General features: G+C 44.8%; 1 long non-coding RNA gene across 1 annotated transcript; it reads right to left on the minus strand.

Moving 5' to 3' along the window:
- Window positions 1-9,315: 9,315 nt before the first annotated feature.
- LOC111817539 lies at window positions 9,316-16,242 on the minus strand. Its single transcript, XR_002821714.1, has 3 exons — window positions 16,215-16,242; window positions 10,801-10,875; window positions 9,316-9,412 (listed from the first exon to the last, which is right to left on the minus strand). It is a non-coding gene; the product is annotated as an uncharacterized LOC111817539 (long non-coding RNA).
- Window positions 16,243-24,082: the final 7,840 nt, after the last annotated feature.

Below are 24,082 nucleotides of genomic sequence, written 5' to 3' on the forward strand. Positions count from 1 at the left end.
AGGGAAATGGGACAGAAGAAAATCAAGGCATGTCAGGTTCAGGTTCAAATCCCCTGTGATGGGAACAATCATTGTGTAACCCTAAAATGTACCAACAAAAGTATTAACTAGAAGCCCTAATTATAAGCAGACATTACCACAAAACAGCTGTCATCAGCTATATTGCATTTTATTTCTCACGTGTCCAAAGTACGCTGCACGATGAAGTCACCTTATGCGAGAGTATTCACCATCATCATCGCAGCTGTACGGTAAATTTGTCTCAGTTGAAGGAAGGTTTATATTAAAAGGCAAGTGGAGTGACAGGACAGGGAAGGAGATGTTACAACTACAGAAAAGCTTGTGGCGTGAGAACTCCTTCTGCTCCGCTGCTTCTCTGCTTGTGGGACTCCTCTGCGGCCTCTGTCCTGTCAATGAACTTAATCTGAGATCTGCATTTATCCTTCATCTCACCTCCAGACTCCTAGAATCTGCATTTGGATACGGCACCAATGTTATGCGTATGAGCTGAAATGCTTGAGGCTTTGAGGACAAACTGCCTGGTAAATGTGGGTTTAAGTAGTTACTCCCTCAAATAACAAGGAGCCAGGGGAGGTGATTCCCGTGCTTTCCAGCAGCTCAGCAAACTCACTGAAGACCACATGCTTGCTGTCTTCCCGCACTGCTATTTTCGTGGTGCTGGTTTTCTTTATTCCCACAGGTGGCAGCTGAAGGCAGCCTTGAAGCAAGAAAATAAAAGACCTCTTCTCAACAGGAAGAAAATCTTATTCTGCCTGCTTCCAGTAGATTATTCCTTGTGTTTCAAGGTCGAAAATTGGGTGTCACATGACCACCACTTTTTTTCTTGTGACCAGCAAAGTGCTTTGGTGTTTTATGACATCTCAAACTGGACTATTATCCGGAAAAGGATCCAAATTTCTGGACATAACAAGCCCAAGGAAGATGCGGAACACCGCTGAAGAGAGGCAGAGGTGCTTGGCCCCAGCGCTCTCGCGCTGTCTGCACGCTGTCACCTTTCATCGTCAGGGTCCCTCTGCGTGGCTTTCACTTCATTGTCTTCTCTGGCCACATGGAGCTTGTGTCCATCTTAGTGGGAGAGCAGCACTGGGCTGGGAGAGAGGCCAGGCTTCTGAATACATGCTCATGGGCCAGCTCCAGGGAACATGGAAAGGGCCACAAAGCAATCAAGTGCTCGTGCACCTCTGCGTAACACCAGAGTTTGCTGATTTGGTGGACCCTGGAGGACTCTATCTGTCTGTGTGTCTGTCTGTCTGTGTGTCTGCTTGTCTCTCCCATTAGAAGTTCCTTCTTCATCTTTTGTGGCTTATGGCTGTGAGTAGCCATTATGGCTACAGGGAATCATAGGACACATTTGTGGAGAGGAGACACAAGGCCTATTATTGGAGGACAATGCATCTTCCCAAAGAAGAAGACAAAATAATCAGGCTTTTGTCCTTTGCCCTTTGCCCTTTGCCCTTTGCGTGTCTTTGCTGACTGACTCTTTCAGCCCTTGGCACAGGCCTGCGGTAGCAGTAGCCAGTTTCTGTGTATCCTGAGATACACAGAAGGAAAACGACCAGGGAAGTCCCCGAGTGCATCACCAGTCCTCCTTACTGGCTTTAGAGTGCTGATAAATGATTTCAAAGCAAAAATAAAAAGCCAATGAAATACCATGTTGCTGTTTAAGCTGCTGGGCATCCTGCTGATGTGTTAGCAATCTCTTCTATCTATTCACTTGCTGGTTCTAGAGCTCGTCCTGATTCCTTAAACTCCTGTGGAACATGCTTTCATTTCCAAAGACTCGCCCCTCACGTCATCTTACTGCAACCCAGTGCCAGGTGCCTGGAATGAAGTTCTTGGAGAAATTTGTGGGCAATTCTTTGCTCAATATAAGTATAGTTAAACTGAAAACCAAAGTTTCTATCTGCGCTTGTTGTTATCTCTTTTCTTCTTCCTGTGTAAGAGCCATCCTTAATTAGACCTTGTTAGCCAAATTCACTGTTTTCTACCCACGGTTCTTTTCATTCCTACTTTCTCTTTCCTAGAGCACCTTTACCATGTTAACACTTAATTATTATCATTATTATCTCTCCTTCCTTTGGATTATGAGACAATACATCAATTAGATATCAAGTATACTGCTGAAAAGCAGTTACTCTCATATGCAATTACTTGTACGTTCATACATCTTTGAGGACAGACTTGAGCTGCAGTGCAGGCATTCAGTACATGGATTTACTTACCTTGACTTGGGTACCTGGCTGGGCTCACTTCTTATTTTAGAAGGATGTGGCTGAAATTCACTATGATGTGGGAAGCACCAGCAGGCTGTACGAGGGGTCTTGATCTATGCTTCACACAAAACATCCCTCTATCCATAATTTAGTTTACTTTGAGGTATCTATAGGATCCCATTATCTTAGACCTTTCCAATTAACCCTTACTCCTGTCAAATGAGAAAGTAGTACATACGTGTTTTTCTCACTAAAAAATGCAATTATGGGGCTGACCAACTATCTCAGTGGATTAAAGTCCCTGCAAGCAGTCACAGGGGCTGGGGTTTTGATCCTGGGCCTGCCATACTGGCCCTGCCCCCAGCAGGGCACACTGAGATGGCAGTTGAGACTGGGTGTGCTGGTACGTGCCTGTAATCCCAGCTCTTGGGAGGCTGTAAACAGGCAGATCACTATGAGTCCAACCTAATAGTGAGACCCTGAACACCCTGGAGACCCTTCCCTAAAATACAAAAACAAAAATAATGCAATTAAGCCAGGATCTTTGAAATACTAATTGAGTTGAAGACAAATTTATCAAAATAATAAAAGTGGCAACAACTATAATAAACTCCCAGTGCTGGCAGACCACTAATGACGAAATAATATTAATATATTAATTACTTGAAAGTCATGTGTGGCATGATAGCCATGTTAATTTGAGGTGGTACTAATAATGTGGTAGCCAATGACTACTGAATAATTTGAAGGAGAGAGTGGGAAATATAAGCCTTTGCATCTGATTTCATTTCTGAGCTGCATCTATTTACACTTGGTACTCAAATATACTTAGTAAAGCCACCTCAGCAGTATAGTTGTTTATTGAGACTTTTTGTGCTGGAGACTTAGCTCACCGGAGGAGAGTTTGCTCATTGTGTGTGAGGTCCTGGACTTAGTCACCAACACAAGTGGGAAAATAGCTGTTTTCCTTGTCTCTGATGGGGATGAAATTCATTTTCTTGATTTACTTATGTATTTTATGGATCAATAAGAAGGTTACAGAACAGCAAGGACAGATTTGTACTTGATCTTTAGTGATATTTGCATACTTGACATACATGCTGTTGATTCATAGAGGGCTCAGAGGTGGCAAGAGGTAGACTGTGCTGTTTGTGTCCAGCAGTAGGGACCACGGGTTGGCTCCAGCTGTGTAGACTGTCCACCCACTGTAGTCTCCCTGGGACACTCTGGCACATGCATGTGAAACGTGGCTCGGGTGATCACACCACTACAAAGCTTTGCTTATCTGAGTACATCTGATAGGTTTAGGCGAGGGTACGTCAGACTGCAGGCAGCATGCTCCCTTGGCTTCCTGGAGAGCCTGGGTGCTGTTCTCCAGAGCGTCGGCTGCTTCCATGTCTGTCTGTGCTTCCCTTTGGACGCCTTTCCATCTCTGCTGTCTATAGCCAACTGCAGGGTCAAACTTTCTTGGAAGCCATGTAGTGAACTAGAACCCAGACACTGACACGGGGCTGAAGTGGAGTGCACACAACACCCTGCTTTCCATAAGCAGCTTTAGTCTTCTGTTGATCAAAGGAGAAGAAGCTCAACAACTATTTGGAAGTGTCTGGTGTGCTCTATAGGATGCAGTACACTAAAAGTTTTCTGGCATAGCAATTGCAACAGCAAAACAGCCAATAAAAACACAACTAATAACGTATGTGCTTTTAATGCAATGGAATTTTTCAGTTATAGTGTTTGAATTCTTCAGTGAATCCCCCTGAATATCAGTGTTTTGGTCAGGTGCATTTGGTAAAGTCTGCACTAATTTCAGATCATTGTGCCTCTTGGTCTTAGCTTTCTCTGAGAGAGCTGCCAGGCCTCCCTTCTCTCACCTGGGATCTCTCTTTTGTCATCGGATACGGGAGCAGTACTCACTGCCTTATAATTTCCAGGTCTTCCATTTGGTTGCTTGTGCTTTCAAATCTGAGATGTCCTAGCATCATGCCTAGGGAAGGGGCAGGCATCAAGCCATGACACTGTACACCATGCCACACTACAGCACACCACAGCACACCATAGCACACCAGAGCACACCACAGCACATCACACCATGCCATGCCATGCCACACCACATCAGACCACACCACAGCATACCACATCACACCATGCCATGCCACACCACACCACACCATACCACACCATGCCACCCTCTGCTGGAGCACACAGCTTCTGGGCTCCTGTGGATCATATATTCATAGCTTCAGCAATAAACTAAAGGGGCAGTTTAAAATAAAAGAAGGCAGTCTATTGAGGAAACAGTGAAACACAGAAGATAGACAGCTACTGTGGAAAAGTTGGGAGCCTCAGAAGTGAGCACCGTTGGGTTTGTCCTGGGCTCCTTTCATGCAGCATGAGTGACTTCATTATCCCCTAGGTGGGCACTAGTAAGGTGTTGCCATCTGTTGGCTGTCTGCTTGTCTTTGATGCTAGCCTGAGCACCTCTATCCACGTTCTGCTTGGGTTTTTGCTTGTTCCTCTGTGATAGATAAATGGTGACAGTGCTGGGGCTTTGCAGAGAGTAACAGAGTAGATGAGCAAGCAGAGAGGATGTGTGTGCATTTGGTGCAGGCAGAATGGTGCTGAAGTGAGAGCATTCTTCTAACTGTATGGGCAGGTGTGTGAGTCTTTGGCATAGTAAATAAGCGTCTTTATGTAGCTCCTCCTGATCATCTTTGCATTTTACCAAAGGTGGATGAGAAGGCTGGTTTTCCTGGTCTTTCTAGTGTCTAGCTTCCTCTTTGCTTTGTTAATGCTTTCTAATAAATTACTACAGTGAATGTGCTACCTGGTGCCTCTCTGAGTGTAGTCTCTCTGCCTCTGTCTCTGTCTCTCTGTCTTTGTTTGTCTCTACCTCTGTCTCTCTCTATGTCTGTCACTGTCTATGTCTCTGTCTCTCTCTGTCTCTGTCTGTCTCTGTCTCTCTGTCTCTGTACCTCTCTGTCTCTCTTTCTCTTTCTCTCACTCTGTCTCCTTTTGAATTGCTTTAACTGTAGACAGTACCTGTAGAGGCAAAAGCTGTCTGTAATAATATTTCACATTATCTTTTAGTAAAGCCTATCTTTTCCCTGCCTGCAATTCATTTTTCTCTGTAGTAAGGGGAAGAATTCAGATATGAAATCTCTCTTATTTTTGTGCAGGGTCTCACTACGCAGTTTGGACTTATAGTGATCCTCCTGTTTCAGCCTCCCTAGTGCTGGGATTACAAGGGTGCGCCATCATGCCCAGACTCCATTGCCAACTTAGTGCTCCCAGGTGCAGGGCTGGTGCAGCATGCAGTGCCAGGGGTTGAACTCTGGCCTCTGTGCTTACCTAAGCAAGAGCTTAGTCCGCTGAGTTATCTTGCTAGCCCTGAGAGCTCCTGAATATGAAGAAAATGATGGCTCTTTCTTCTTCTCATTATTTGTCCAGCATAGAAATCACCTCAGTGCCTCACCTTCTTACCCCTTTCTCACCTGTGCATGCAGGCTCTCAGTTTCATCTTTGACTCTGACAGTCCAAGGACTCACACAGGCTTCTGAAGATCAAACTGTTTTCTCCCTCCTGGGGTACAGTGAAGGCACCTTTGCCCCTGCCCTGTGGTGTGGGGTATCATGTGAATGTCATTTCTACTTACTTCCTGTGCATCGTCCTCACAGGCGTGACTCAGGGCTCTTGCTCCTCCTTCCCACCACACCTTCAAACAGACAGCAGTGCCTGCCCTGGGGCCTCACTTGGCTTCTGTTTGTTCCTACAAGTGTTCTCTATTTTAGGAGGAGAAATGAGACCTTTGTCATTGACCATGAGCTCTTCCTTCATAGCAGCCCCCAAAGACTATTTTCAATACAATGCCAGCAGCCATTGCAGATTATCCTTACAGAAGGACAATCGTTTGGGTTTCCAGGCTGAGTTTCCTGGCCTTATTATCTTCTGTACCTATCCCCAGCACATTGTTTATTCTACTCAAAAACCCAGGATTAGTATTGTTTTCTGTGAAGTGAATTTCATCATCTGAACCATCCTTAGCAACCACACTATGAATAATGATGTATTTATTTAACATACTTCATCTTCATCAAAATGTAGAATAACTGCAAGGTGTGGGTGCTTCATCCCAACTGTTTTTGGGAAGTGCAGTAGAGTATGGAGGAGTTCATGAGCTGAGGGATGTGCGGAGGTGCTGGAGGTCCTAGAAGTTGTGGTCCTGCAGGAGCTCTGACAGGGCTCAGGGACACGCAGAGCTGAGAGTTTCCAGGGTAGGTCTGGGGGTAGCAGAAGGGAGCGAAGGCTGACCAAGCTCCTAAAGTTAAACTGGGAAGCTGAGAAGACTCAGCCAGATGAGAGGATGACAGGGATTGTCACTAGCAAGGCAGGGGCACAGAAGTTTCGTGGTTTTCTTTCAGGAGGACTCATCTATTTTTACTGTGGTTTGATCTACTAGCATAATGACCTAACATTATTCGCTGTGTTGCATTTTTTAATTTGTCCACAACGCTTAAAACTATTTCATACAGAATGAGTTGCACCTTTGCAGACTCTAGACTTTGAAGTGCTATCCTGGGGGAGAGAGAGACTGCTGAGGTGACAACCTCTAAATGAGAGTCTTAGGAGGGTCCTGATGCAGTAAATCTGCTGTCCTGAGGAGAAGACATTAGGACCCAGACAGGGCAGTGTGCTCGGTAATGAACACATGTGGACATGGTGAGCAGGCCCCATCTCCAATCCAGGGACAGAGGCCTCAGAAAACTAGACCTGCTGACCTGTGGAGCTTAGTTTCCCAGTCTCCAAAACAGGGAGAATGAATTTGTGTCATGGAAGCTATGTTGTCGGATTTTTTTTTTTTTACAGAAGTCCTGGAGATTAATACAAATTCTATGTCTCCATTTTCCTACAGCACCTAAAATTAACTATCCATTAAAATTTTTTTAAAAAATTAAATAAAAGTCATTTTGGCTGGGCAGATAGCTTGGTTCCTGCCTCTCAAGTGCAAGTACTGGGTTTGATCCCAGTTCTGCATGCTGTGCCAGCCCTGGAGCCCCGGGTGTGCTATCCTGACCACTGAAACCAGGCATGGTAGCATATGCCCATAATTCTGGCTCTGGGGAGGCTGGGATAGGAGGGACAGTACGAGTCTGGGCAGTGGAGGGAGACTCTGTACCAAATAATATAAAAAATACAAAATAAAAATTACCTTTAAAAATAGTTGCATATTGTTAGTTCAGATATAAACTGAGCTGGGGTAAGAGTCCCAGAAGAGCAGTAGAGAGGTATATAACTTTCTTTCCACGCACTGGAGGCCCTGGGAATGATCCAGGGTCAGTGTAGCCTCACTGTGGTGTCAGGCCCGGGTCCATGCTGACATTGGCTGTATTGTGCTTGAGGTTTTCCTTCTGCCCATCATCCAAAGCAGCCCAGCCTACGACCACCTTCAGCAGCAGAAAGGGCAGCACCTGCCCTTGAGGACTGGTCTGAGAGGGCAGCCTCCTGGATCTTCCTCACCTTGGTCAGATCCCCGTCACCCAGTCGTAGCTTTTTGTTTTGGACACAGAAATCAACAGAGAAGGAAAGATTCCAGGGCTGAGGAGAAAGGGAAATTGCTTTCCAAAGCACTCCATAATCAGTAGATAATAAAAGTAGGGGGTTGATCTGTCATGTCGGTTCTCAGCTTACTATCAGCATTTCTACTGAAGTTATTGGTCATGTTGCCGACTTTGTCCCTCCCCAGTCGGCCCGTTGTGATGCAGCAGGAAGCTGAGCAGAGCACTGTTGCTGCTTCCCCACTTTCCAATGTGTAAAATGAAAGGCGTCGTGAGACATTTCCCAGGTTCCTTCAAGAAATTTCAGTGACCCTGAATCTTGAATTGAGGTATAAGATATAAATATAATATGTAACAAATGTTATAGTAATTAATTACAGCTATCCAATTGCTAGTCAGATGCTTAAAATAAAACCCCAAAAAACAGAAAGCAAACATTCAAAATAGTAGAGCTAATGACCCTGGGCAGCTCATGGATACTAAGCCACAGGGTGGTGGCAACTGAGACATTGCTCTTTATTTTCTTGCTAAAACCCCTGTGAGGAGAAATGGAACCCAGGCGGCACTGTCTGTATTTTTTGTCCTTCTTTTTTTTTCGTATATTTTTTTCATTCCAATAAAGAAAGACAGGTGGGAATATTGGCTCCTGTGCATTCAAACGTTGTTGGAAAATAAGGAAACTTCTGTAATACTGATAATTTTTTAAGCGAAAAAACTGGACTATCTCAATAGTAAAGATGTATGCAAAAGGTGTAAGGTGTTGATGTGACTCGGCCCGCGTGTCAAGACGTGGGGTAATGACCTGGAGGAGGAACAGGGATGAACAAGACAAGGTAAGAGACATGAGAGACAGAGACAAGACAGGCTTTCTGATCAAGTCTCAATTATTGAGGAAGTGAGCAGGGTCTAAGTAGTCGTATAGTGGAAGCAGTTGGGTGGGACTAGTTGTGGATTGGTAGTGGAGGTCCAGGACCACAGGAAGATGTCGAGGCAAGTGGGGATTGGTGCTACAGCACTTCTTGCCCAAATAAGGGAAAATATAACAGGAGCATTCTATTGTCCCCCACATATCCCCCCTTTTTATTAAATACATCAAGCAGGAAATTGATAGTACCCTGCGGGAACAATGCCTGGCTTGGGTCAAGGACTCCTTCACATGAGATCGACCAAACCTTACCCGTCTTGGGATCTCAGGGCGGCAGTAGGCCCTGTTTCTGTCTTTGGTGGTTGGCGGCACTGCATGTGGGTCCTAGTTGCCCATCATTGACTACTTGTCCGTCTCACCAGGGGGACCTATATCAGAGTAGGCCACATTATTACAAGGTCCATTTGAGGGAACCTTCTCATGATACTCTTGTTGATCTGCCATTTCCAGCTGATGATAATGTATCTGAATGGGCTTCGCAGCAAAGGCATCTAAACATGAGCTGATGAATGCTGTAAGCTTTTGAAAAATGCAAGGTCCTATCATGAGCAACAGTAGGAGCGAGAAGAGGGGTCCCAAGAGGGGCACAAGATAAGTGAACATCCCTCCCCACAACAAGGAGAAGGGGTCGTCCGCAAGCTCTTGTCTCCACTTGAGTAGTTGATCCTGAAGCTCTCAGATTTTGTCTCGAACTATGCCTGATTTATTAACATAAAAACAACACCTTTCTTGTAAAGCAAGACATATTCCCACATGCTCTGCTGTCAGAAGGTCCAAGCCTCTCTTTTGCAAGACCACTTCTGCTAGCGAATCTATCTGGTCTTGGATATCTTGGATAGTACCAGATAATGCTCGAACATCATCAATCAGCTGGTTAGATAATTTAGTATAAGAATGTACTGCTACCCCCAACCCTGCTGAACCTGTCCCCATGGCCGCTGTGACTCCCAGCCCCACTAGTAAGGGGATGAATTGGACTGCCCTTTTTGTGTGTCCCGCAATATACTCTAGACTGGGAAGGGGTACAGGATCATTGCCAGAGATGACATCTATATCAGGCAGTATGATTGCCATGACACACAGTCCTGTCCAGTTGGTAGGTAGGTACGTAAAAGCCAAGCTTCCTCCACATACAAACACATGTCCTTCTTTGGGGCAAATAGGGCTACTGTAGTTAAGTATTTGACTACAACTAGTGAAGGTAACAAACCCAACATCAACAGTGAAGATATCACTGTGAAAGTTTTCTTGACTACAAAAAGACTTTTCGAAGATTACAGGTTGGACTCTAAAAGGGAGGTTAACACTACAGTTTGTGTTTTGGGGGTTTATGATGTCTTGTGAGATATAGATTAGAAGGGAGAGCAAGGGGCATAGGAGTGCCTAAGGTCGTGCATAGCCAACAATTTTGGGCTAAGCTTGGGTTGGAAGCATAAAGGGCTTTGTGTGTGACCTCTAGAATATCTAAGGTTTGAGTATCTAAATCTACTCCTCATGACTTGGGGAGTGCTAGTGGATGATAATTTATCTTAGGGAACATTTGTTCCATAATTTGTTCCAGGTGTTTTTGGACTTGTAACTCTCTAACAGTATCTTGGGGTCCACCGCCATCTGAAACATATATTGGGAGAAACTTGTTCCAGCAGATAGGCTCTCCAGGGGTGCCGGAGCATGAAGCCTGGGCATACTTAAGTTTACCAAGCACTGTGGGGGTGTTGGTCCAGTCACCTCCTATGGTACCACGGTAAGTCCTCTGAAGGATGGCCGTAAAATAAGTTTGTCCATCGATGGCTGTGCATTCTTGTAGGGAGTCATAACATGAGATATGCATCTCAGCTTGGAAGGAGCTGCATTTTTTCGGGCAAGACCTTGGTCTGCCATTAATATTTGGTATTATATGAGTTTTATTATAGCATTCCCAACTCTGGGAATGGCCTCCTCCCAATCAGGGTGAAAATGTAAGAAAGGCTATTTTATTGCCTCAATCAGTGCTTTGAGTAAAGGTGGTGGGTTTAACCTTGAGAGTACCTCCTCTGCACTCGCATGGAGGGCCGTATAATATTCTTAATAGTTCTTGAGGGTTTACCTCTTGGAAGCCACCTTCGAGGACCCATGGCCAGGTCTGCAGTATTCCCAATAACAGGATCTAGACCTTCATATTCTGTAAGTAAAAATAAGAAAATTTTCTCAGGGCTCGCCTTCATCCCTGGAAGTATCTATGAGATTATCTTTTGTGCATTGGGCCTGGTCAATTTGTTTAACCGAACGTTCTGGTAGCCATCTTGCAGATTTTGCATGTTGAGGATAAATGCACACTGATCCTCTTCCCCATATAAGAACTGGATCAGGACCATTCCAAGTGCCAGTCAGGGGGGCTCGCCACATGACCGAGGCGAATTGACTCTGTGTTTGAGTATGCCAAAAGCGAGATGCTGCAGAACGACGATTAGCATCCAGGATCAAAAAATTGAGAGTGAAGAGTGCATGGGATACTATATTTCTGGGGGACCCTTGAGTAGGATACCAATCTCCCCCTTTTATTTTGTTAATGGTGAGCTTTAATGAGAAGTGTGCTCTTTTAACAATATCTTGTCCTTGGGGATTATATGGTATACCTGTAGTGTGAAGAATATTGAGTGTCTTACAAAATTGAACAAAAGCAACACTGGTGTAACCTGGACCATTATCGGTTTTTAGTTGCTGGGGGCACCCCAAAACTGAGAAGGCAGTCAGTATGTGAGCAATAACATGCTTTGTAGCCTCACCCGCTTGAAGGGAGGCATAAATAAATCTACTATAAGTATCAACAATTATATGGACATATTTTAATTTACCAAATTCTGTTATGTGAGTAACATCCATCTGCCACAATGCATTAGGTACCAACCCCCTAGGGTTTATACCTAGATGAGGTACAGGGAGATTTATAGCACAAGAGGGACAATTTTTAACAATCTGTCTGACCTGAACATGAGTTATTTTGTGCATAAGCCGAAGGGTTTGTGCATTTAGGTCATATAACTGATGGCTATGTTGAGCAGCAAGCACACTATCACCAGAGCAATCAGCATGGATGTCATTTAGGATGGTGGTGAAAACCTGAGCTCAAGTGGCCAAATCAGCTTTTTGGTTCCCTTCTGCTAAGGGTCTGGGCAGGTTAGTATGAGTTCTCAAAAGTCCCATGAAGAATGGATGTTTTTGAAAGTGAATTAGCATTTGTAGTTGTCTAAACAGATTAGCAGCTGGAGAAGTCCTACAGATAGCACCAACTGTTTCAAGAGAGGTACGGATTGGGCGAGATAGGCACTGTCAGTGTATATATTGAGGGGCTGAGTTGGAAAGGCATTAAAAACAGCCATGACAGCTTGTTGTTCTGCCAATTGTGCTGAAGAAGAATTTGTTTGAAAGGTGACAACACTATCCTGAAATGCATAAGCTGCTGTACCTGAAGATGAACCATCAGTAAATAACAATAGGGCTTTAGGAATTGGTTTGAAAACTGTGACTTTTAGGAAAACAAGTGCATGACAATTGGCGAAGTCAGCAAGCTTATTGGGGGGGGGGGGTAATGATTATCAATAAGTCCCGTAAAAGAAGCCAAGGCAATAGGCCAGGCTTCAGTGGTCTGAAGCAGCCAATCTATTTGTTCTTTGGTATATGGTTGAATAATAACATCTGGCTCCTTTCCAAAATAACATCTGCCTTGCTTTCTGCCCAAAATAATAAGGTCAGAGACAGCCTGATAATATGGCTCAATAGTCCTTTTTGGAGAAATAGGCAAGTGTATCCACATTAAAGGTGCAGTTTGCCAGAAAACTGCAGTTGGGGAATGTTTTGTATTGCATATAAGAAATTGCAAGGGTCTATCACAATCTATAAAAGAAATGGTTTGGTCAGAAATGGCCTGTTCTACCAGGGAAATAGCCTGTCCGCCTTTTGGGGTAATCTCTTGAGGGGAAGTGGGATCAGAGTCTCCTTGCAATATATCATAAAGAGGTTTTAAATCATATTTACTTATTTTTAAGTATGGGGTAAGCCAATTGATATCCCCCGACAGTTTTTGAAAATCACTTAGAGTTTTAAGATCGTCAAGCCTGAATTGGGATCTCTGAGAGAAGACCTGAAAACCTTTCATCTGGAAACCTAGGAAAGTATAAGGATCTGTCAATTGTATTTTATCTGGAGCAATTTGGAGTCCTTTTTCTCCTAAGGCTGTCTGGAGTTCTTGGTAGCATCGCAAGGTTTTATCTGTTTTGAGTCCTGAGACCAGAACATCATCCATATAATGAATAATGTACATATGTGGCCAATGATTCCTGACCGATTGTAAGGCAGAGGCTATAAAGGATTGGCACAAAGTAGGACTATTTGCCATCCCTTGTGGTAAGACGCACCATTGAAATCTCTGCATGGGCGCTTTAAAATTAAGAGCAGGTAAGCTAAAGGCAAAACACTTTTGATCTTCTGGATGCAAAGGAATTGTGAAGAAACAGTCTTTTAAATCTACAATAATCTTAAAATAATGTAATGGTATAACAACTGGGGACGGGAGACCTGGCTGAAGAGCCCCCATAGGGGCCATGGTTTTATTAATGGCTCTAAGATCTTGTAACAGGCACCATTTACCTGATTTCTTTTTTATGGCAAAAATAGGTGTATTCCATGGAGAATTGCTGGGGATAATATGGCCAGCGGCAAGCTGTTCCTGCACCAGCTGTTGGACCACTATTAGTTTTGAGGTTGGAAGGGGCTATTGATCGACCCACACAGGTTGATCAGAAAGCCAGGTGATTTTTTTCTGCATGAGTCACAGGAGAATCAATGACCCCTATGGAAAATGGCCTAATCCTGCTCTGGTTAAATTAGGGACAGAAGCAATAGGAGTTTTGATGCCTGTGCCCAATCTTCCAAGACCTTGTCCCAGGGAGAAACCACTATTAAGCATCTGGGCTGTAACTATAGTGTTGGGGCTGCCCGTGATCAATCCCAATTGTGACAGAAAGTCCCTGCCCCATAAATTAAGTGGCAGATTTGCCATTACATATGGCTGTATGCTACCTTGGTTACCTTTTTGATCTTTTCAGGTCAACATCTGTGGACTTTGTGATTGACAATGCCTTGCAAATGTGTTAGGGTGGCAGTCAAGGGCCAATTAGTGGGCCAATCCTCTTTCCTAATAATTGTGACATTAGCACCTGTATCAATAAGTCTTGAAAAACTCTTGCCGTTTAACCATAAGGTCATGAGTGGCTTTTGACTAGAAACATATTGTGCCCAATAAACATCTGAGGACCCAGACCCCCTGTTACCCCTGTGGGTGGAGATTGACTGATTGGTGGTAGACACCAGTGGCAGCAACAACAACTGAGCAAAACGTTGACCTGCTTTGATGGGCGTGACATTGTTGGGTGAGGAGACCATGACCTTAATCTCACCATCGTAATCATTGTCTACAACTCCAGGGGAGACATGAAGTCCCTCAAAAGTAGAACTACTATGCCCTATGATAAGGCCAAACATACCCTGAGGTGGGGGGACAAAAACTCCAGTGGAAATGGATTGGGTTCCCATGTCAGGGGTTAATATTGTGTCAGAGGTGGAACTGAGGTCCAGTCCTGCACTTCCTGGGGTTGCCCTGACAAGGTTTGAAATGGATTGTTTTTTGCTGGCACAAATCCTGTCGCCCCAAGAAATTGCTTGGGTGTGGGGCCCTGGGGCTGGCCCCATGTCCCGTTTCCCAGCTGCTGTAGGAGCAGAGGGTTTCCATAAGTGTCTCTTTTGGATCTACATTCTCTAGCCCAGTGCTCACCTCGTTTACATCTGGGGCATAACCCAGGTCTTTTTACTTGAGCTTGGGTTTTGTTATTTTTTCCTTTATAATTTTTTGCTATATGACCAGGCTGACCACAAGTAAAGCAATTGTTATTCTGCCTCTGGCGGTGAAGGAGTTGATCAACTGTACAACCCTGTAGAGCTTCAGCCATAGCCAAGCCTTGACGATAGGGAGGTCCAATGTCTGCATATAAATGTACGTAACCGGACAAATCACTCTTTTTTCTGTGAGGTCTAATCGCAGCCTGGCAGGATGAGTTGGCATTTTCAAAAGTAAGTTGTTTAACAATGTCGGAGGCTGCATCGGCAGTGCCAAAAAGGTGCTCAGTGGCCTATAAAAGGTGATTCACAAAACCTGAAAAGGGCTCTTCTGGTCCTTGTTGAATTTTTGCAAATGGGGAAGTTGCCTCCCCTTCTACAGGGAGCTTTTTCCATGCTCTAGTCACAGCAAAATTAATTTGAGCAAAAAGACCAGCGTCGTAGCGCATCTGAGCTTCCTTAGTGGAACAGTCACCTGTGCCGGTAAGCATGGCAAAAGTCCAAGGATCACCATTATCAGCATTGTTTTTTGCCATAATTTCACATTGCTCAAAAAAGTCAGATTTCCATAAGAGGTAATTTCCTCCCCGAAAGAGTTGCTCTAGCTAAGTCTAGCCAGTACTTTGGAGTAATCCAGCCCTGAGTCATAGAATCGAGGACAGCGATGGTATAAGCTGCAGTACGGCCATATTGAGCAACTGCGGTTTTTAGTTCTTTCAATACATTTACAGCAAAAGGGGCATGGGCTCTAACAGCCCGAGGCTCGGCCCCATTTTGGCTGGGGGCCATCATTTGTGAAACCGGAAATGCCATTTTGGATAGAAGCTTATCATGTTTAGGCACCATTTTGGGCAGGGGCCTACTGAGCCCAGGTGCCATTTTAGGGGTGCCACGTGTCTGATCAGCCTGCAAAGATTGTAAATGTAATATAAGCCTCTCAAACAGTCAATTTTCCAGGTCCAAAAGCACATTGGAAGATTGAGGAGCAAATGTGGACAGTTCACTATTATCAGGAGGCGGTTTTGTAGCAACTGGTGCTGCAACGGGGTCAGGACGGTATTTGGAAGCCTCTTTGGCTAAGTCTTCCCAACTGACCTCTTGTAAAGTAGTAAGGTCGGAGGAGGCGGCAAAAGTTCAGAAGGGGGAGGCGGCAGCTGCTCGTTATCTTGGGGTTTAGTTAACACTTCATTTGCCTCCTCTCCATGGAGAGAGGAGACATCTAAACCAGCCTGGGAAGGGGCTGGAGTGGGCCTATTTGAGTTATGCAGGACAGCTTCTCCGTGGGTAATCATTTCCCTGACCAAAGGGTCTCTATGTCTCTGCGTAAGAATCTCATCAGTCAAGCCCCAGTATGAAAATGCTGTGCTTGGGACCTTTTCAGGACCAAAAACTCTATAATAATCTTGTAATGCATCACCTACTCGTTTTCATCTTTTAGAAGCTATTGTGCCCTCCAACGGAAACCATGGGCAAACCTCATGAATAAACTTAAAATACTGTAATAATTCCTTTTCCTTTACCTTAATCCCTCATGTCTTGAGTGCCTTACTGAGGCTTTCCACAAAGAGTTCATGCTCGCTTAATGCTTGACCCATGCTGGAAAGGGGAAGGAGGTTGTCATTCATTCACCGTGGCTCGAGCGGTGCGGCAGGCACTCGCGTGGTGTTGGCCTTGGAATTTACTTTTACTATCTGCTTTGTAGCCAGCGCTCTCGAACGGCTCCCTCGTTAAATCCTCTGTGCCAGGCCCCACATTGGGCGCCACCTGACTCGGCCCGCAAGTAAAGATATGGGGTAATGACCTGGAGGAGGAATGGGGATGAACAAGACAGAGCAAGAGACACAAGAGACAGACAAGACAGGCTTTCTGATCAAGTCTCGTTTATTGAGGAAGTGAACAGGGTCTAAATAGCCGTATAGTGGAAGCAGTTGGGTGGGACTAGTTGTGGATTGGTAGTGGAGGTCCAGGACCACAGGAAGATGTCGAGGCAAGTGGAGATTGGTGCTGCAGCACTTGTTGCCCAAATAAGGGAAAATATAACAGGAGCGTTTTATCACCCCCCACATTGATGTTTATCCAACAATCAAAGGCTCAGACGAAAAAAAGATAAATAAATACATTTCCTGCTTGCGCTTAAACAACGGTAGTTTGGCGACCTGAAATAGTTTTTCAATTCTTTCTAAATATAGAACTTTTATAAACAGCTATGAATTCAAGCACAACTTTACCTATATTAGAATTGCAATTGTTGTAATATAAATAAAATATTTAGACTGAGTATGATGTTTATTTCATAGAATAAAGCAGTAAAGTGTTTATCAGTCAAAGAATTTAAAAATTATATTCTTGTTGAGTCTAAAGGGCAAAAGATTAAACTCATTCTTTTCAATTTTTAGAGGCAACTGAGATTTGTTTGTACTAACAGTCCTTGGGAACCACAAAAGCAAACAGCTTCTGTTCTGAGACTTAAGTCAGCTGTAAATTCCATGACAAAACTTATACTATATAGAAAAACAATTCTAAAGTTTTTATGGATGCAGAAAATATTCAGCATTGCAAAAGTAAACCTGAGTTCTGGAGCTGATTCCCAATTTCAAAACACACCATAAGGCCACATTAACAAATCCAGCACGGCAAGGGCGTGGCAAGAAGTCGCGGAGCCGAAGAGGGGCACGGAAGGAAACCTGCATGTCCAGTCGTCAGCTGCTGGACGCGGGAGCCACAGCTGTGCCAGGGAGAAGACAGCTCCTCGACCAAATGGTGCTGGGAGAACTGGAAGTTCCACTGGACAAGATCTGAGTTAGACCCCCACTTCTCTCCTTGTATAAAAATCAGTTAAAAATTCATCAAAGGCATTGATACATGGTCTCAAACTTTGCAACTTCTCCATAGAAATAAAGGGAAACACTTGAACTTCAGGCACAGGCAAAAAGCTTCCTGAAAAGAATGCTAGTACCAAGGGATGATAAGAGTAAGAACCAAAGAATGAGATGGCAACAAGTTAAGAGAAGCTTAATGCTTCCTTTCTGATAAGCCTTGGCATGATCTAGCTTCCAGATTGTAGAGTTGCTCTCTACTGATGTCAGGATGCGCTCTCAGCGAAGGCTCTTCCTCCTAGTATACTAACATCTGCTAATTAAATGCAACTTTACGGTTCAGGTGCATACAAAGGTGGCAAAGAAAACGATCTGCTCGTGCCTTGTCTTTCGGGAGTTTGACTGTTGAGGTACACATTGGCCCCAGCATGCCCTGCCCTTCCTCCCAGCAAGCTCAAGGTGGCAGAGCTCCTTGTCTAGAGAAGGCTTCATGACGAAGGACAGGCAAGCGCTATGGCTCGCATCTGGACAGACTCCCCAAAGCCTCACGGAGTCATAGGTCGGAAAATTTGTAAGTGTCTGGATTAGGGTGTGAAGCTGGGATTAAAGGTGTCCCGCCCTGGATGTGGGAGGTGCCACTCAAAAGCTTGGCCTGGATGGAAAACACAGGAGCCGGAAGAAGCTGCTTGGCTGCTTCCCTGCCTTCCTGCCTCCCGCCTGGCCTGCACCAGGAGCCCTGGCTCCTGCACTGCTTCTCTGTGCGCACCCCTGCCGTGCAGTCCTGCGACCCTGGGAGGAGGCCTCTTCACTGTGGGCCAGACAAGCCTTGTGTCCGCTTGAGGTCTTGCGTACTTGGTCTCGGCGGGAGCAAAGCAGCTGCACAGCACAAGGCAGGGTGGGGCTGCTGATTATCGGGCACGGGAACGCAAGCCTTTCGGACGCCGCTGTTGGCTTTCACGTGCTGGAGCTGGAAAGCAGACGCTGCGGGCTTGAGTATTCAGACGTCTGGACAGCGCTTTGCAGACCAGCAGCTCTGGGAAGGCAGGCCAGGGAGGGAAGCCCAACTGGGAAGAGGAGGATGCGAGGGCGCACGCCCTTCGGCGCCCTGGGGCCGCGCTGGGAAACTTAGTGTCCTTCCACTTTGTTCCAGGCTGGAGCAAGACAGCACACTCCTGGTCAGCCCAGTTCTTGGATTTTCCACTGTGGGCGGCAGGGCAGCACTCCCAGGGGGCACACGCCAGGAGGTCCAGGTCGGCTAGAAGGCCAGCCAGCACTTCCCGCGGCCTCGGGCTCCGCAGGCTCCGCAGGCTCAACAGGTCTCCGCAGGGCTCCGCAGGTCTCCGCAGGGCTCCGCAGGCTCCGCAGGGCTCCGCAGGGCTCCGCAGGCTCAGCAGGGCTCTGCAGGGCCCCGCAGGGCTCCGCAGGCTCAGCAGGCTCAGCAAGGCTCCGCAGGGCCCCGCAGGGCTCCGCAGGCTGCAGGCTCCGCAGGGCTCCGCAGGGCTCAGCAGGCTCAGCAAGGCTCCGCAGGGCCCCTCAAGGCTCTGCAGGCTCCGCAGGCTCAGCAGGGCTCAGCAGGGCTCCGCAGGGCCCCACAGGGCTCCGCAGGCTCCGCAGGGCTCCGCAGGGCCGTGCCTGCTCCCGTCGCTGCTGGGCGGGAACAAATCGCCTGCAGGCAGTAGCTCCTGAATAAAAGGCCCCCAAAGCTTCTCAGCACACCCCACGAGTTGTGTAACTGGCCCTGCAGGGCTGGGTCTGTGAGCGGCACACTCAGCGGCGATTGTGTCACAGAGAACGCAAGTGTGTACCGCATCGCAGCAGCAGCTGTGCAGCCCGGGCGTGCGGAACATCGCGCCTGGTGAGACACCCCGCAGCTTAACTTAAGCAAACAGGGAGACTGAGCGGAGTACGAAGACAAACGCAGTTCCATGCTTATCAATCTACTGTGTCCCATTCCCAGGCTTCGTGAAATATAAAGGCTTACTCCTTTTCTTATGATATCCCTACCTGAATTACTGTGTAGAGCGCAGCGCTTGAGTAAGTAGCAGCAACCGGGAGGCCGCCGCGTTATGTCCTCGAGGCTGGCGCGGGCTGCAGGCTGAGGCGGCGGCTTCCTCCGGACAGCAGCTCTCTCAGTATTACTTGAAATTATTCTGTATGGGAAGACCACTCGCAAACACAATGTTTCTTCCTTTCGCCTCATGAAGTTAAGGATATTTTCTAGGCCATAAGCTCTGAATCCAGTCTGATTTTTGATTTTTTTTTTTTTTAATTTCTCAAGCTTTTATTTCTGGAAAGATTAAAGACATTATGGTCTTCAGGAGAAAGAAAATAAAAGGACAATGCGATCTCATATATGTGCAGCAAATGTATCACCTGTAATTTGATATATAAAAACTTGCCAAAACAGATTTTCTAATAAATCTACATTACTAACAAATTCTATGTTTGCTAATTATTTGCTCTCGTGTTTTAAGAAGTGATCATGACACAGGTGTTTATAGGAGTAAAATACTGCTCTTCATTTAGACTAAATTATTCAATTTAGTAAGATACCAATCTTCATTTAGATTCAATTCTTTGCACAATATCTATCTCAGGAATTACCTAATTTCTTTGAGGTTGAGACAAGTTTTAAACAAATACTAATCATAAAAATAATACACTGATTACCTTTAAAAATATGTCTTTAAAACCTACTGAGCATTTAAAAACATACACCAGGCTGGGAAGATAGCTTGAAAGGATAAGTGCCTGCCTGTTTGATCCCGGGTACTGCTTGCCATGCTGGCCCTGGTACCTTGGGAGCGCCTTGCCAGCCACCATGGTGCTGCACATCTGCAGCCCCAGAGCTGAGGAGGCTGAGACAGCAGGATCATCTATGAGTCCGAGCTGCATAGCAAGACCCTGTACCAAATACATACATACATACATACGTACATACATACATACAGATTTTAAAAAATGATTTAAAAACCTATACTATGTAATAAATGACATTCTGGGATGGGTCACATATGGGAAAGAAATTATGTCAAGCCTAAATACCATATCTGCTATGAGAACATCCTTGGCCATAAGAACCTCTAAGTATTTTCCTGATGTCAGGGAAGAAAGGAAGCAGGAGGGCTCAGTAGAGCTGGCATGTAATTAGGACCACAGAATGAATGCCAGCCAGTGTCGAGCAGCAGGAGGATACATGGCGGTGAGTCAGGGTGGGGACTCTGAAGTCAGGGTGCCTGGGTTCAGTGTCAGCTCAGCTACTTTGTGATGCTGACAGCTTAGTGACTCTGATGTGTCTTAGTTTTCTCCCATATAACAAGGGTCAATATTTGCCTCGTGGGTATTAAGCATATAAATGGGCTAATATGCATGGAGCTCTTAGATGAATGCCTGATATTATCATCCACCCTGATTGTCAGTGAATTTGGCTTGAGAGACACCAGGGGAACAGCGAGGTATATTTCTGGATATGTTTGGTGTGTTGTAGAAGAGTGCCTGAGGGACTCTAGCTGGTTCCTGTATAATGTGACTCTATAAAGCAAGAGTCCCAGAGACTTAGAGGGAACCTCAGAGGCTACGTGGCTCATGTCCTCCTATTACAAGGTGGAATTGGTTTCTTAAAGAGTAGATGTATCTGTGTCTCATTTATTTCACTTATGAGTATGGTCTCAAGTTGCATCCATTTACCTATAAAGTCTTCAGTTCTTCAGTTCTTTGTGGCTGAGTAATACTCCATTCCATTGTTTCCCTAGAATGAAGAAGCTCAAAAAGTAAAGAAGAACCAAAATGTACAGTGGGTATTATAAAATGGGCAGAAACTTCAAAGTGGAAGACAAATGGGTTTAGGAGATTGGAAAAAAAGGAAGGGAAAAGCAAAACCAAGTATGCATACAATATAATGGTAGTTAGGGTAGTACAGCACTAAATTAGCTTCATTGAAAAGATAGGTGCTAATATTATTTGGGCAATTAAATGCTGATATCTTGTACTTGGAGTATTTGCAAAATAATAAAACACAAAGTATTAACAATTGTCTTAGTCACTCTTCTCTCACTGCTGGGACAAATACCCGACACTCATAATGAGGGAAGAAAAGGTTTATTCAGCTCACAGTTACTGGAGGTTTCAAGACACTGGAGGAGAGGCTGGGCACTGCTGTGTCCAGGATGACCCTGTCCACACCTCTGAGAAAGCACGGGCTAGCCGGTTTAATGGTTCCCACCTCTCAGGCCCCGCCCCTCAGGCTCCGCCCTGGTCCTCTGGCCCCACCCCTCAAGCCCCTTACTGCTCCTCCAACTGTATCTGCCCCATAACTTACACGAGGCTTTGGGGGGAAAGCTAGACACAAACCATAGCAACCATGTTATCCTATCATATTGTATTAAGTATTATTTAATGTTTGTATCTATGTATTTCATATTATTTCTACCATATTTAACTATCAGGCATATCTCTATCAATTCTTTCAGCAAAAAGCCATGGCATTAAAAACTCCACAAATGCATGCTCTGTTTCATTGAAGCATAACATTGAATTCAAGCATACATCGTAAGTTGTATTAGAAAAGTATGTAAGATTAGCCATTGTTACTCATTCAGGTTCATAAAACCATTCAGTAATAGTAATACACAGAGCTCCAGTAATGAAATAAAAATTGGAAGCATTTGGTGAAGGCAAAGCTTTCTAACATGAAGTGGTCCACGGAATAAAAAGAATGGCCTTCCCAAGAAGTCCCCTGCAGAGTTTCCGGAAGGCTGGTGACCTTTGCTCCAGGAAGGTCAGCCCAGTGGACATAAAATCATGAGACACAGAGAGGAGGGGAGTCCATGAAGCCACTGAAGAGCTCAATGTCAAGCCCAAGCGTTGGATTAAATCAATAGGTCAATAAATTCATTTTATTTATTCCCAGGTTTAGCTTTAAATTCCATAGCTTTTTTATTATTATACCTCATCAGTTTCGGGGAGCACATGATTCCAATCTGTGTAAAAGTAATAAATTTATTACAAATAATGCTAGTGGTTGGAATGGGCAAGAGGTAAAATTTCTAAGCATTAAGTGACTTTATCCTCTTCTCTTTTATATGAGTTAACTTTTCACATTTTGTCAAGCATCATATTTTACAACCCAAATTTGTCTGATATTAAGCAAATCTTAACCATCACCAAAAATTCCCGCTTAGCCTCAAATTATACAGCCTCAAATTCTCCACAGATTTCTCTTGGTGAAAGAGAAATCAGTGGTGGGAGAATCTTAGCATACAGCACATTACGATGGGACATGCTGCAATACAAATTTAGAACACAATAGCAGTTGTAGAAAAATGCGTGAAAAATACATTTAGCCTATATATTTTCTCCAAAGTGAATTCAAAAATCCATGAAAAGAGACATTTGTTGTTTCATGTACGTCCCTGAAGGTGGCAGTGGCGATACTAAAACTTTCTTGGTTTGGGTAGTGTACCTGTAAGAGTTAATCTGTAAGCCTTCGCCATTTCCTCTGCTGCCAGGGGATACTACGCTATTCTCAAGGTGTGACCTGCAAGAAAGGACTGGAATTTATCAGAACCGGTCTGATCTGGATTATCTGTCTTTCCATCATGCCGGCTGCCATAGTTTTAATTAAACTCAGTGTATAGTAATCTCTTATACTTAATAAAGCAGTTATTGCATTTCTGATTTCCTTCCAAACATTTATAAACTTCTCCTGCAGCCTCTACTTTAGGAACAAGAATGCTGTCTTAGGACTTTTGTGAACAGGCAGAAGAATATAGGAAGTCAATAAATTGCAAAGGAACTAAACAGAAGAAATGGCCATTTTGGGCCATTTAGCTCACGAACTAAAATGCCTGCTTAGGCAGACACAGGGACTGGGGTTCAATCCCTGGCATGTCATGCCAGCCCCACCCCCCAGGGTACGCTGAGACAGTGATTGAGACAGGGCGTGGTGGCACATGCCTGTAATCCAAACGCTTGGAAGGCTGAAAACAGGAGGATCACTATGCGTCTGATCTACATAGTGAGACCCTGTAGGTCTTGTACTAAACACATAAAAAAAAAAAAAAAAAAAATAGCCGTTTTAACTTAAGCTACGCAGCATTTTATTTAAACAATAGTTGGTTCTTATGAAATGTCCACAATGTTCTATGCTGAGAAAGACCAGAGTGTAACCCTGCTCCTCCACCCGAGTTTATGATGCTAATGCACCGAGGGGCATTGCCATTTGATGAGCGCCTGGCACACCCTGGCACAGACCATTGCCCTTGTGACTCTGTGATAATTAGTTTCTCGAAAAAGTGTTTTACTCAGTTGTAAAGCAAAATAAATAATACCCAAAGGAGTGCTTGTACAGAAGCTAACGAAAGCAGTTTTTCCTCGCTAACTTCCAGGCTTCCCATCAAGTTTTCCCAACAGCGTCCAGCCCTTCCTAAAATATCCTGCTGGCAACATTCCTGTTTATTTGTAGACTCCATAATATTTTGAAGATATTGACAATTTTAAAGAACATAGTGCTTGACATTTCATTAAATTTCAGGCAGCAGAATGTGGATGTATTTAAAAGTTGAAACATGCACTTCTCAGAGGAAGAAATTAAAGAAGCGAATAAATATATGAAAAAATGCTCCACATCACTAGCCATTCATGAAATGCAAATTAAAACCACATTGAGATATCATCTCACCC

The sequence above is a fragment of the Octodon degus genome, unplaced genomic scaffold (genome assembly GCF_000260255.1).
Source record: "Octodon degus isolate 3935 unplaced genomic scaffold, OctDeg1.0 scaffold00061, whole genome shotgun sequence".
NCBI classification, from domain to species: domain Eukaryota; kingdom Metazoa; phylum Chordata; class Mammalia; order Rodentia; family Octodontidae; genus Octodon; species Octodon degus.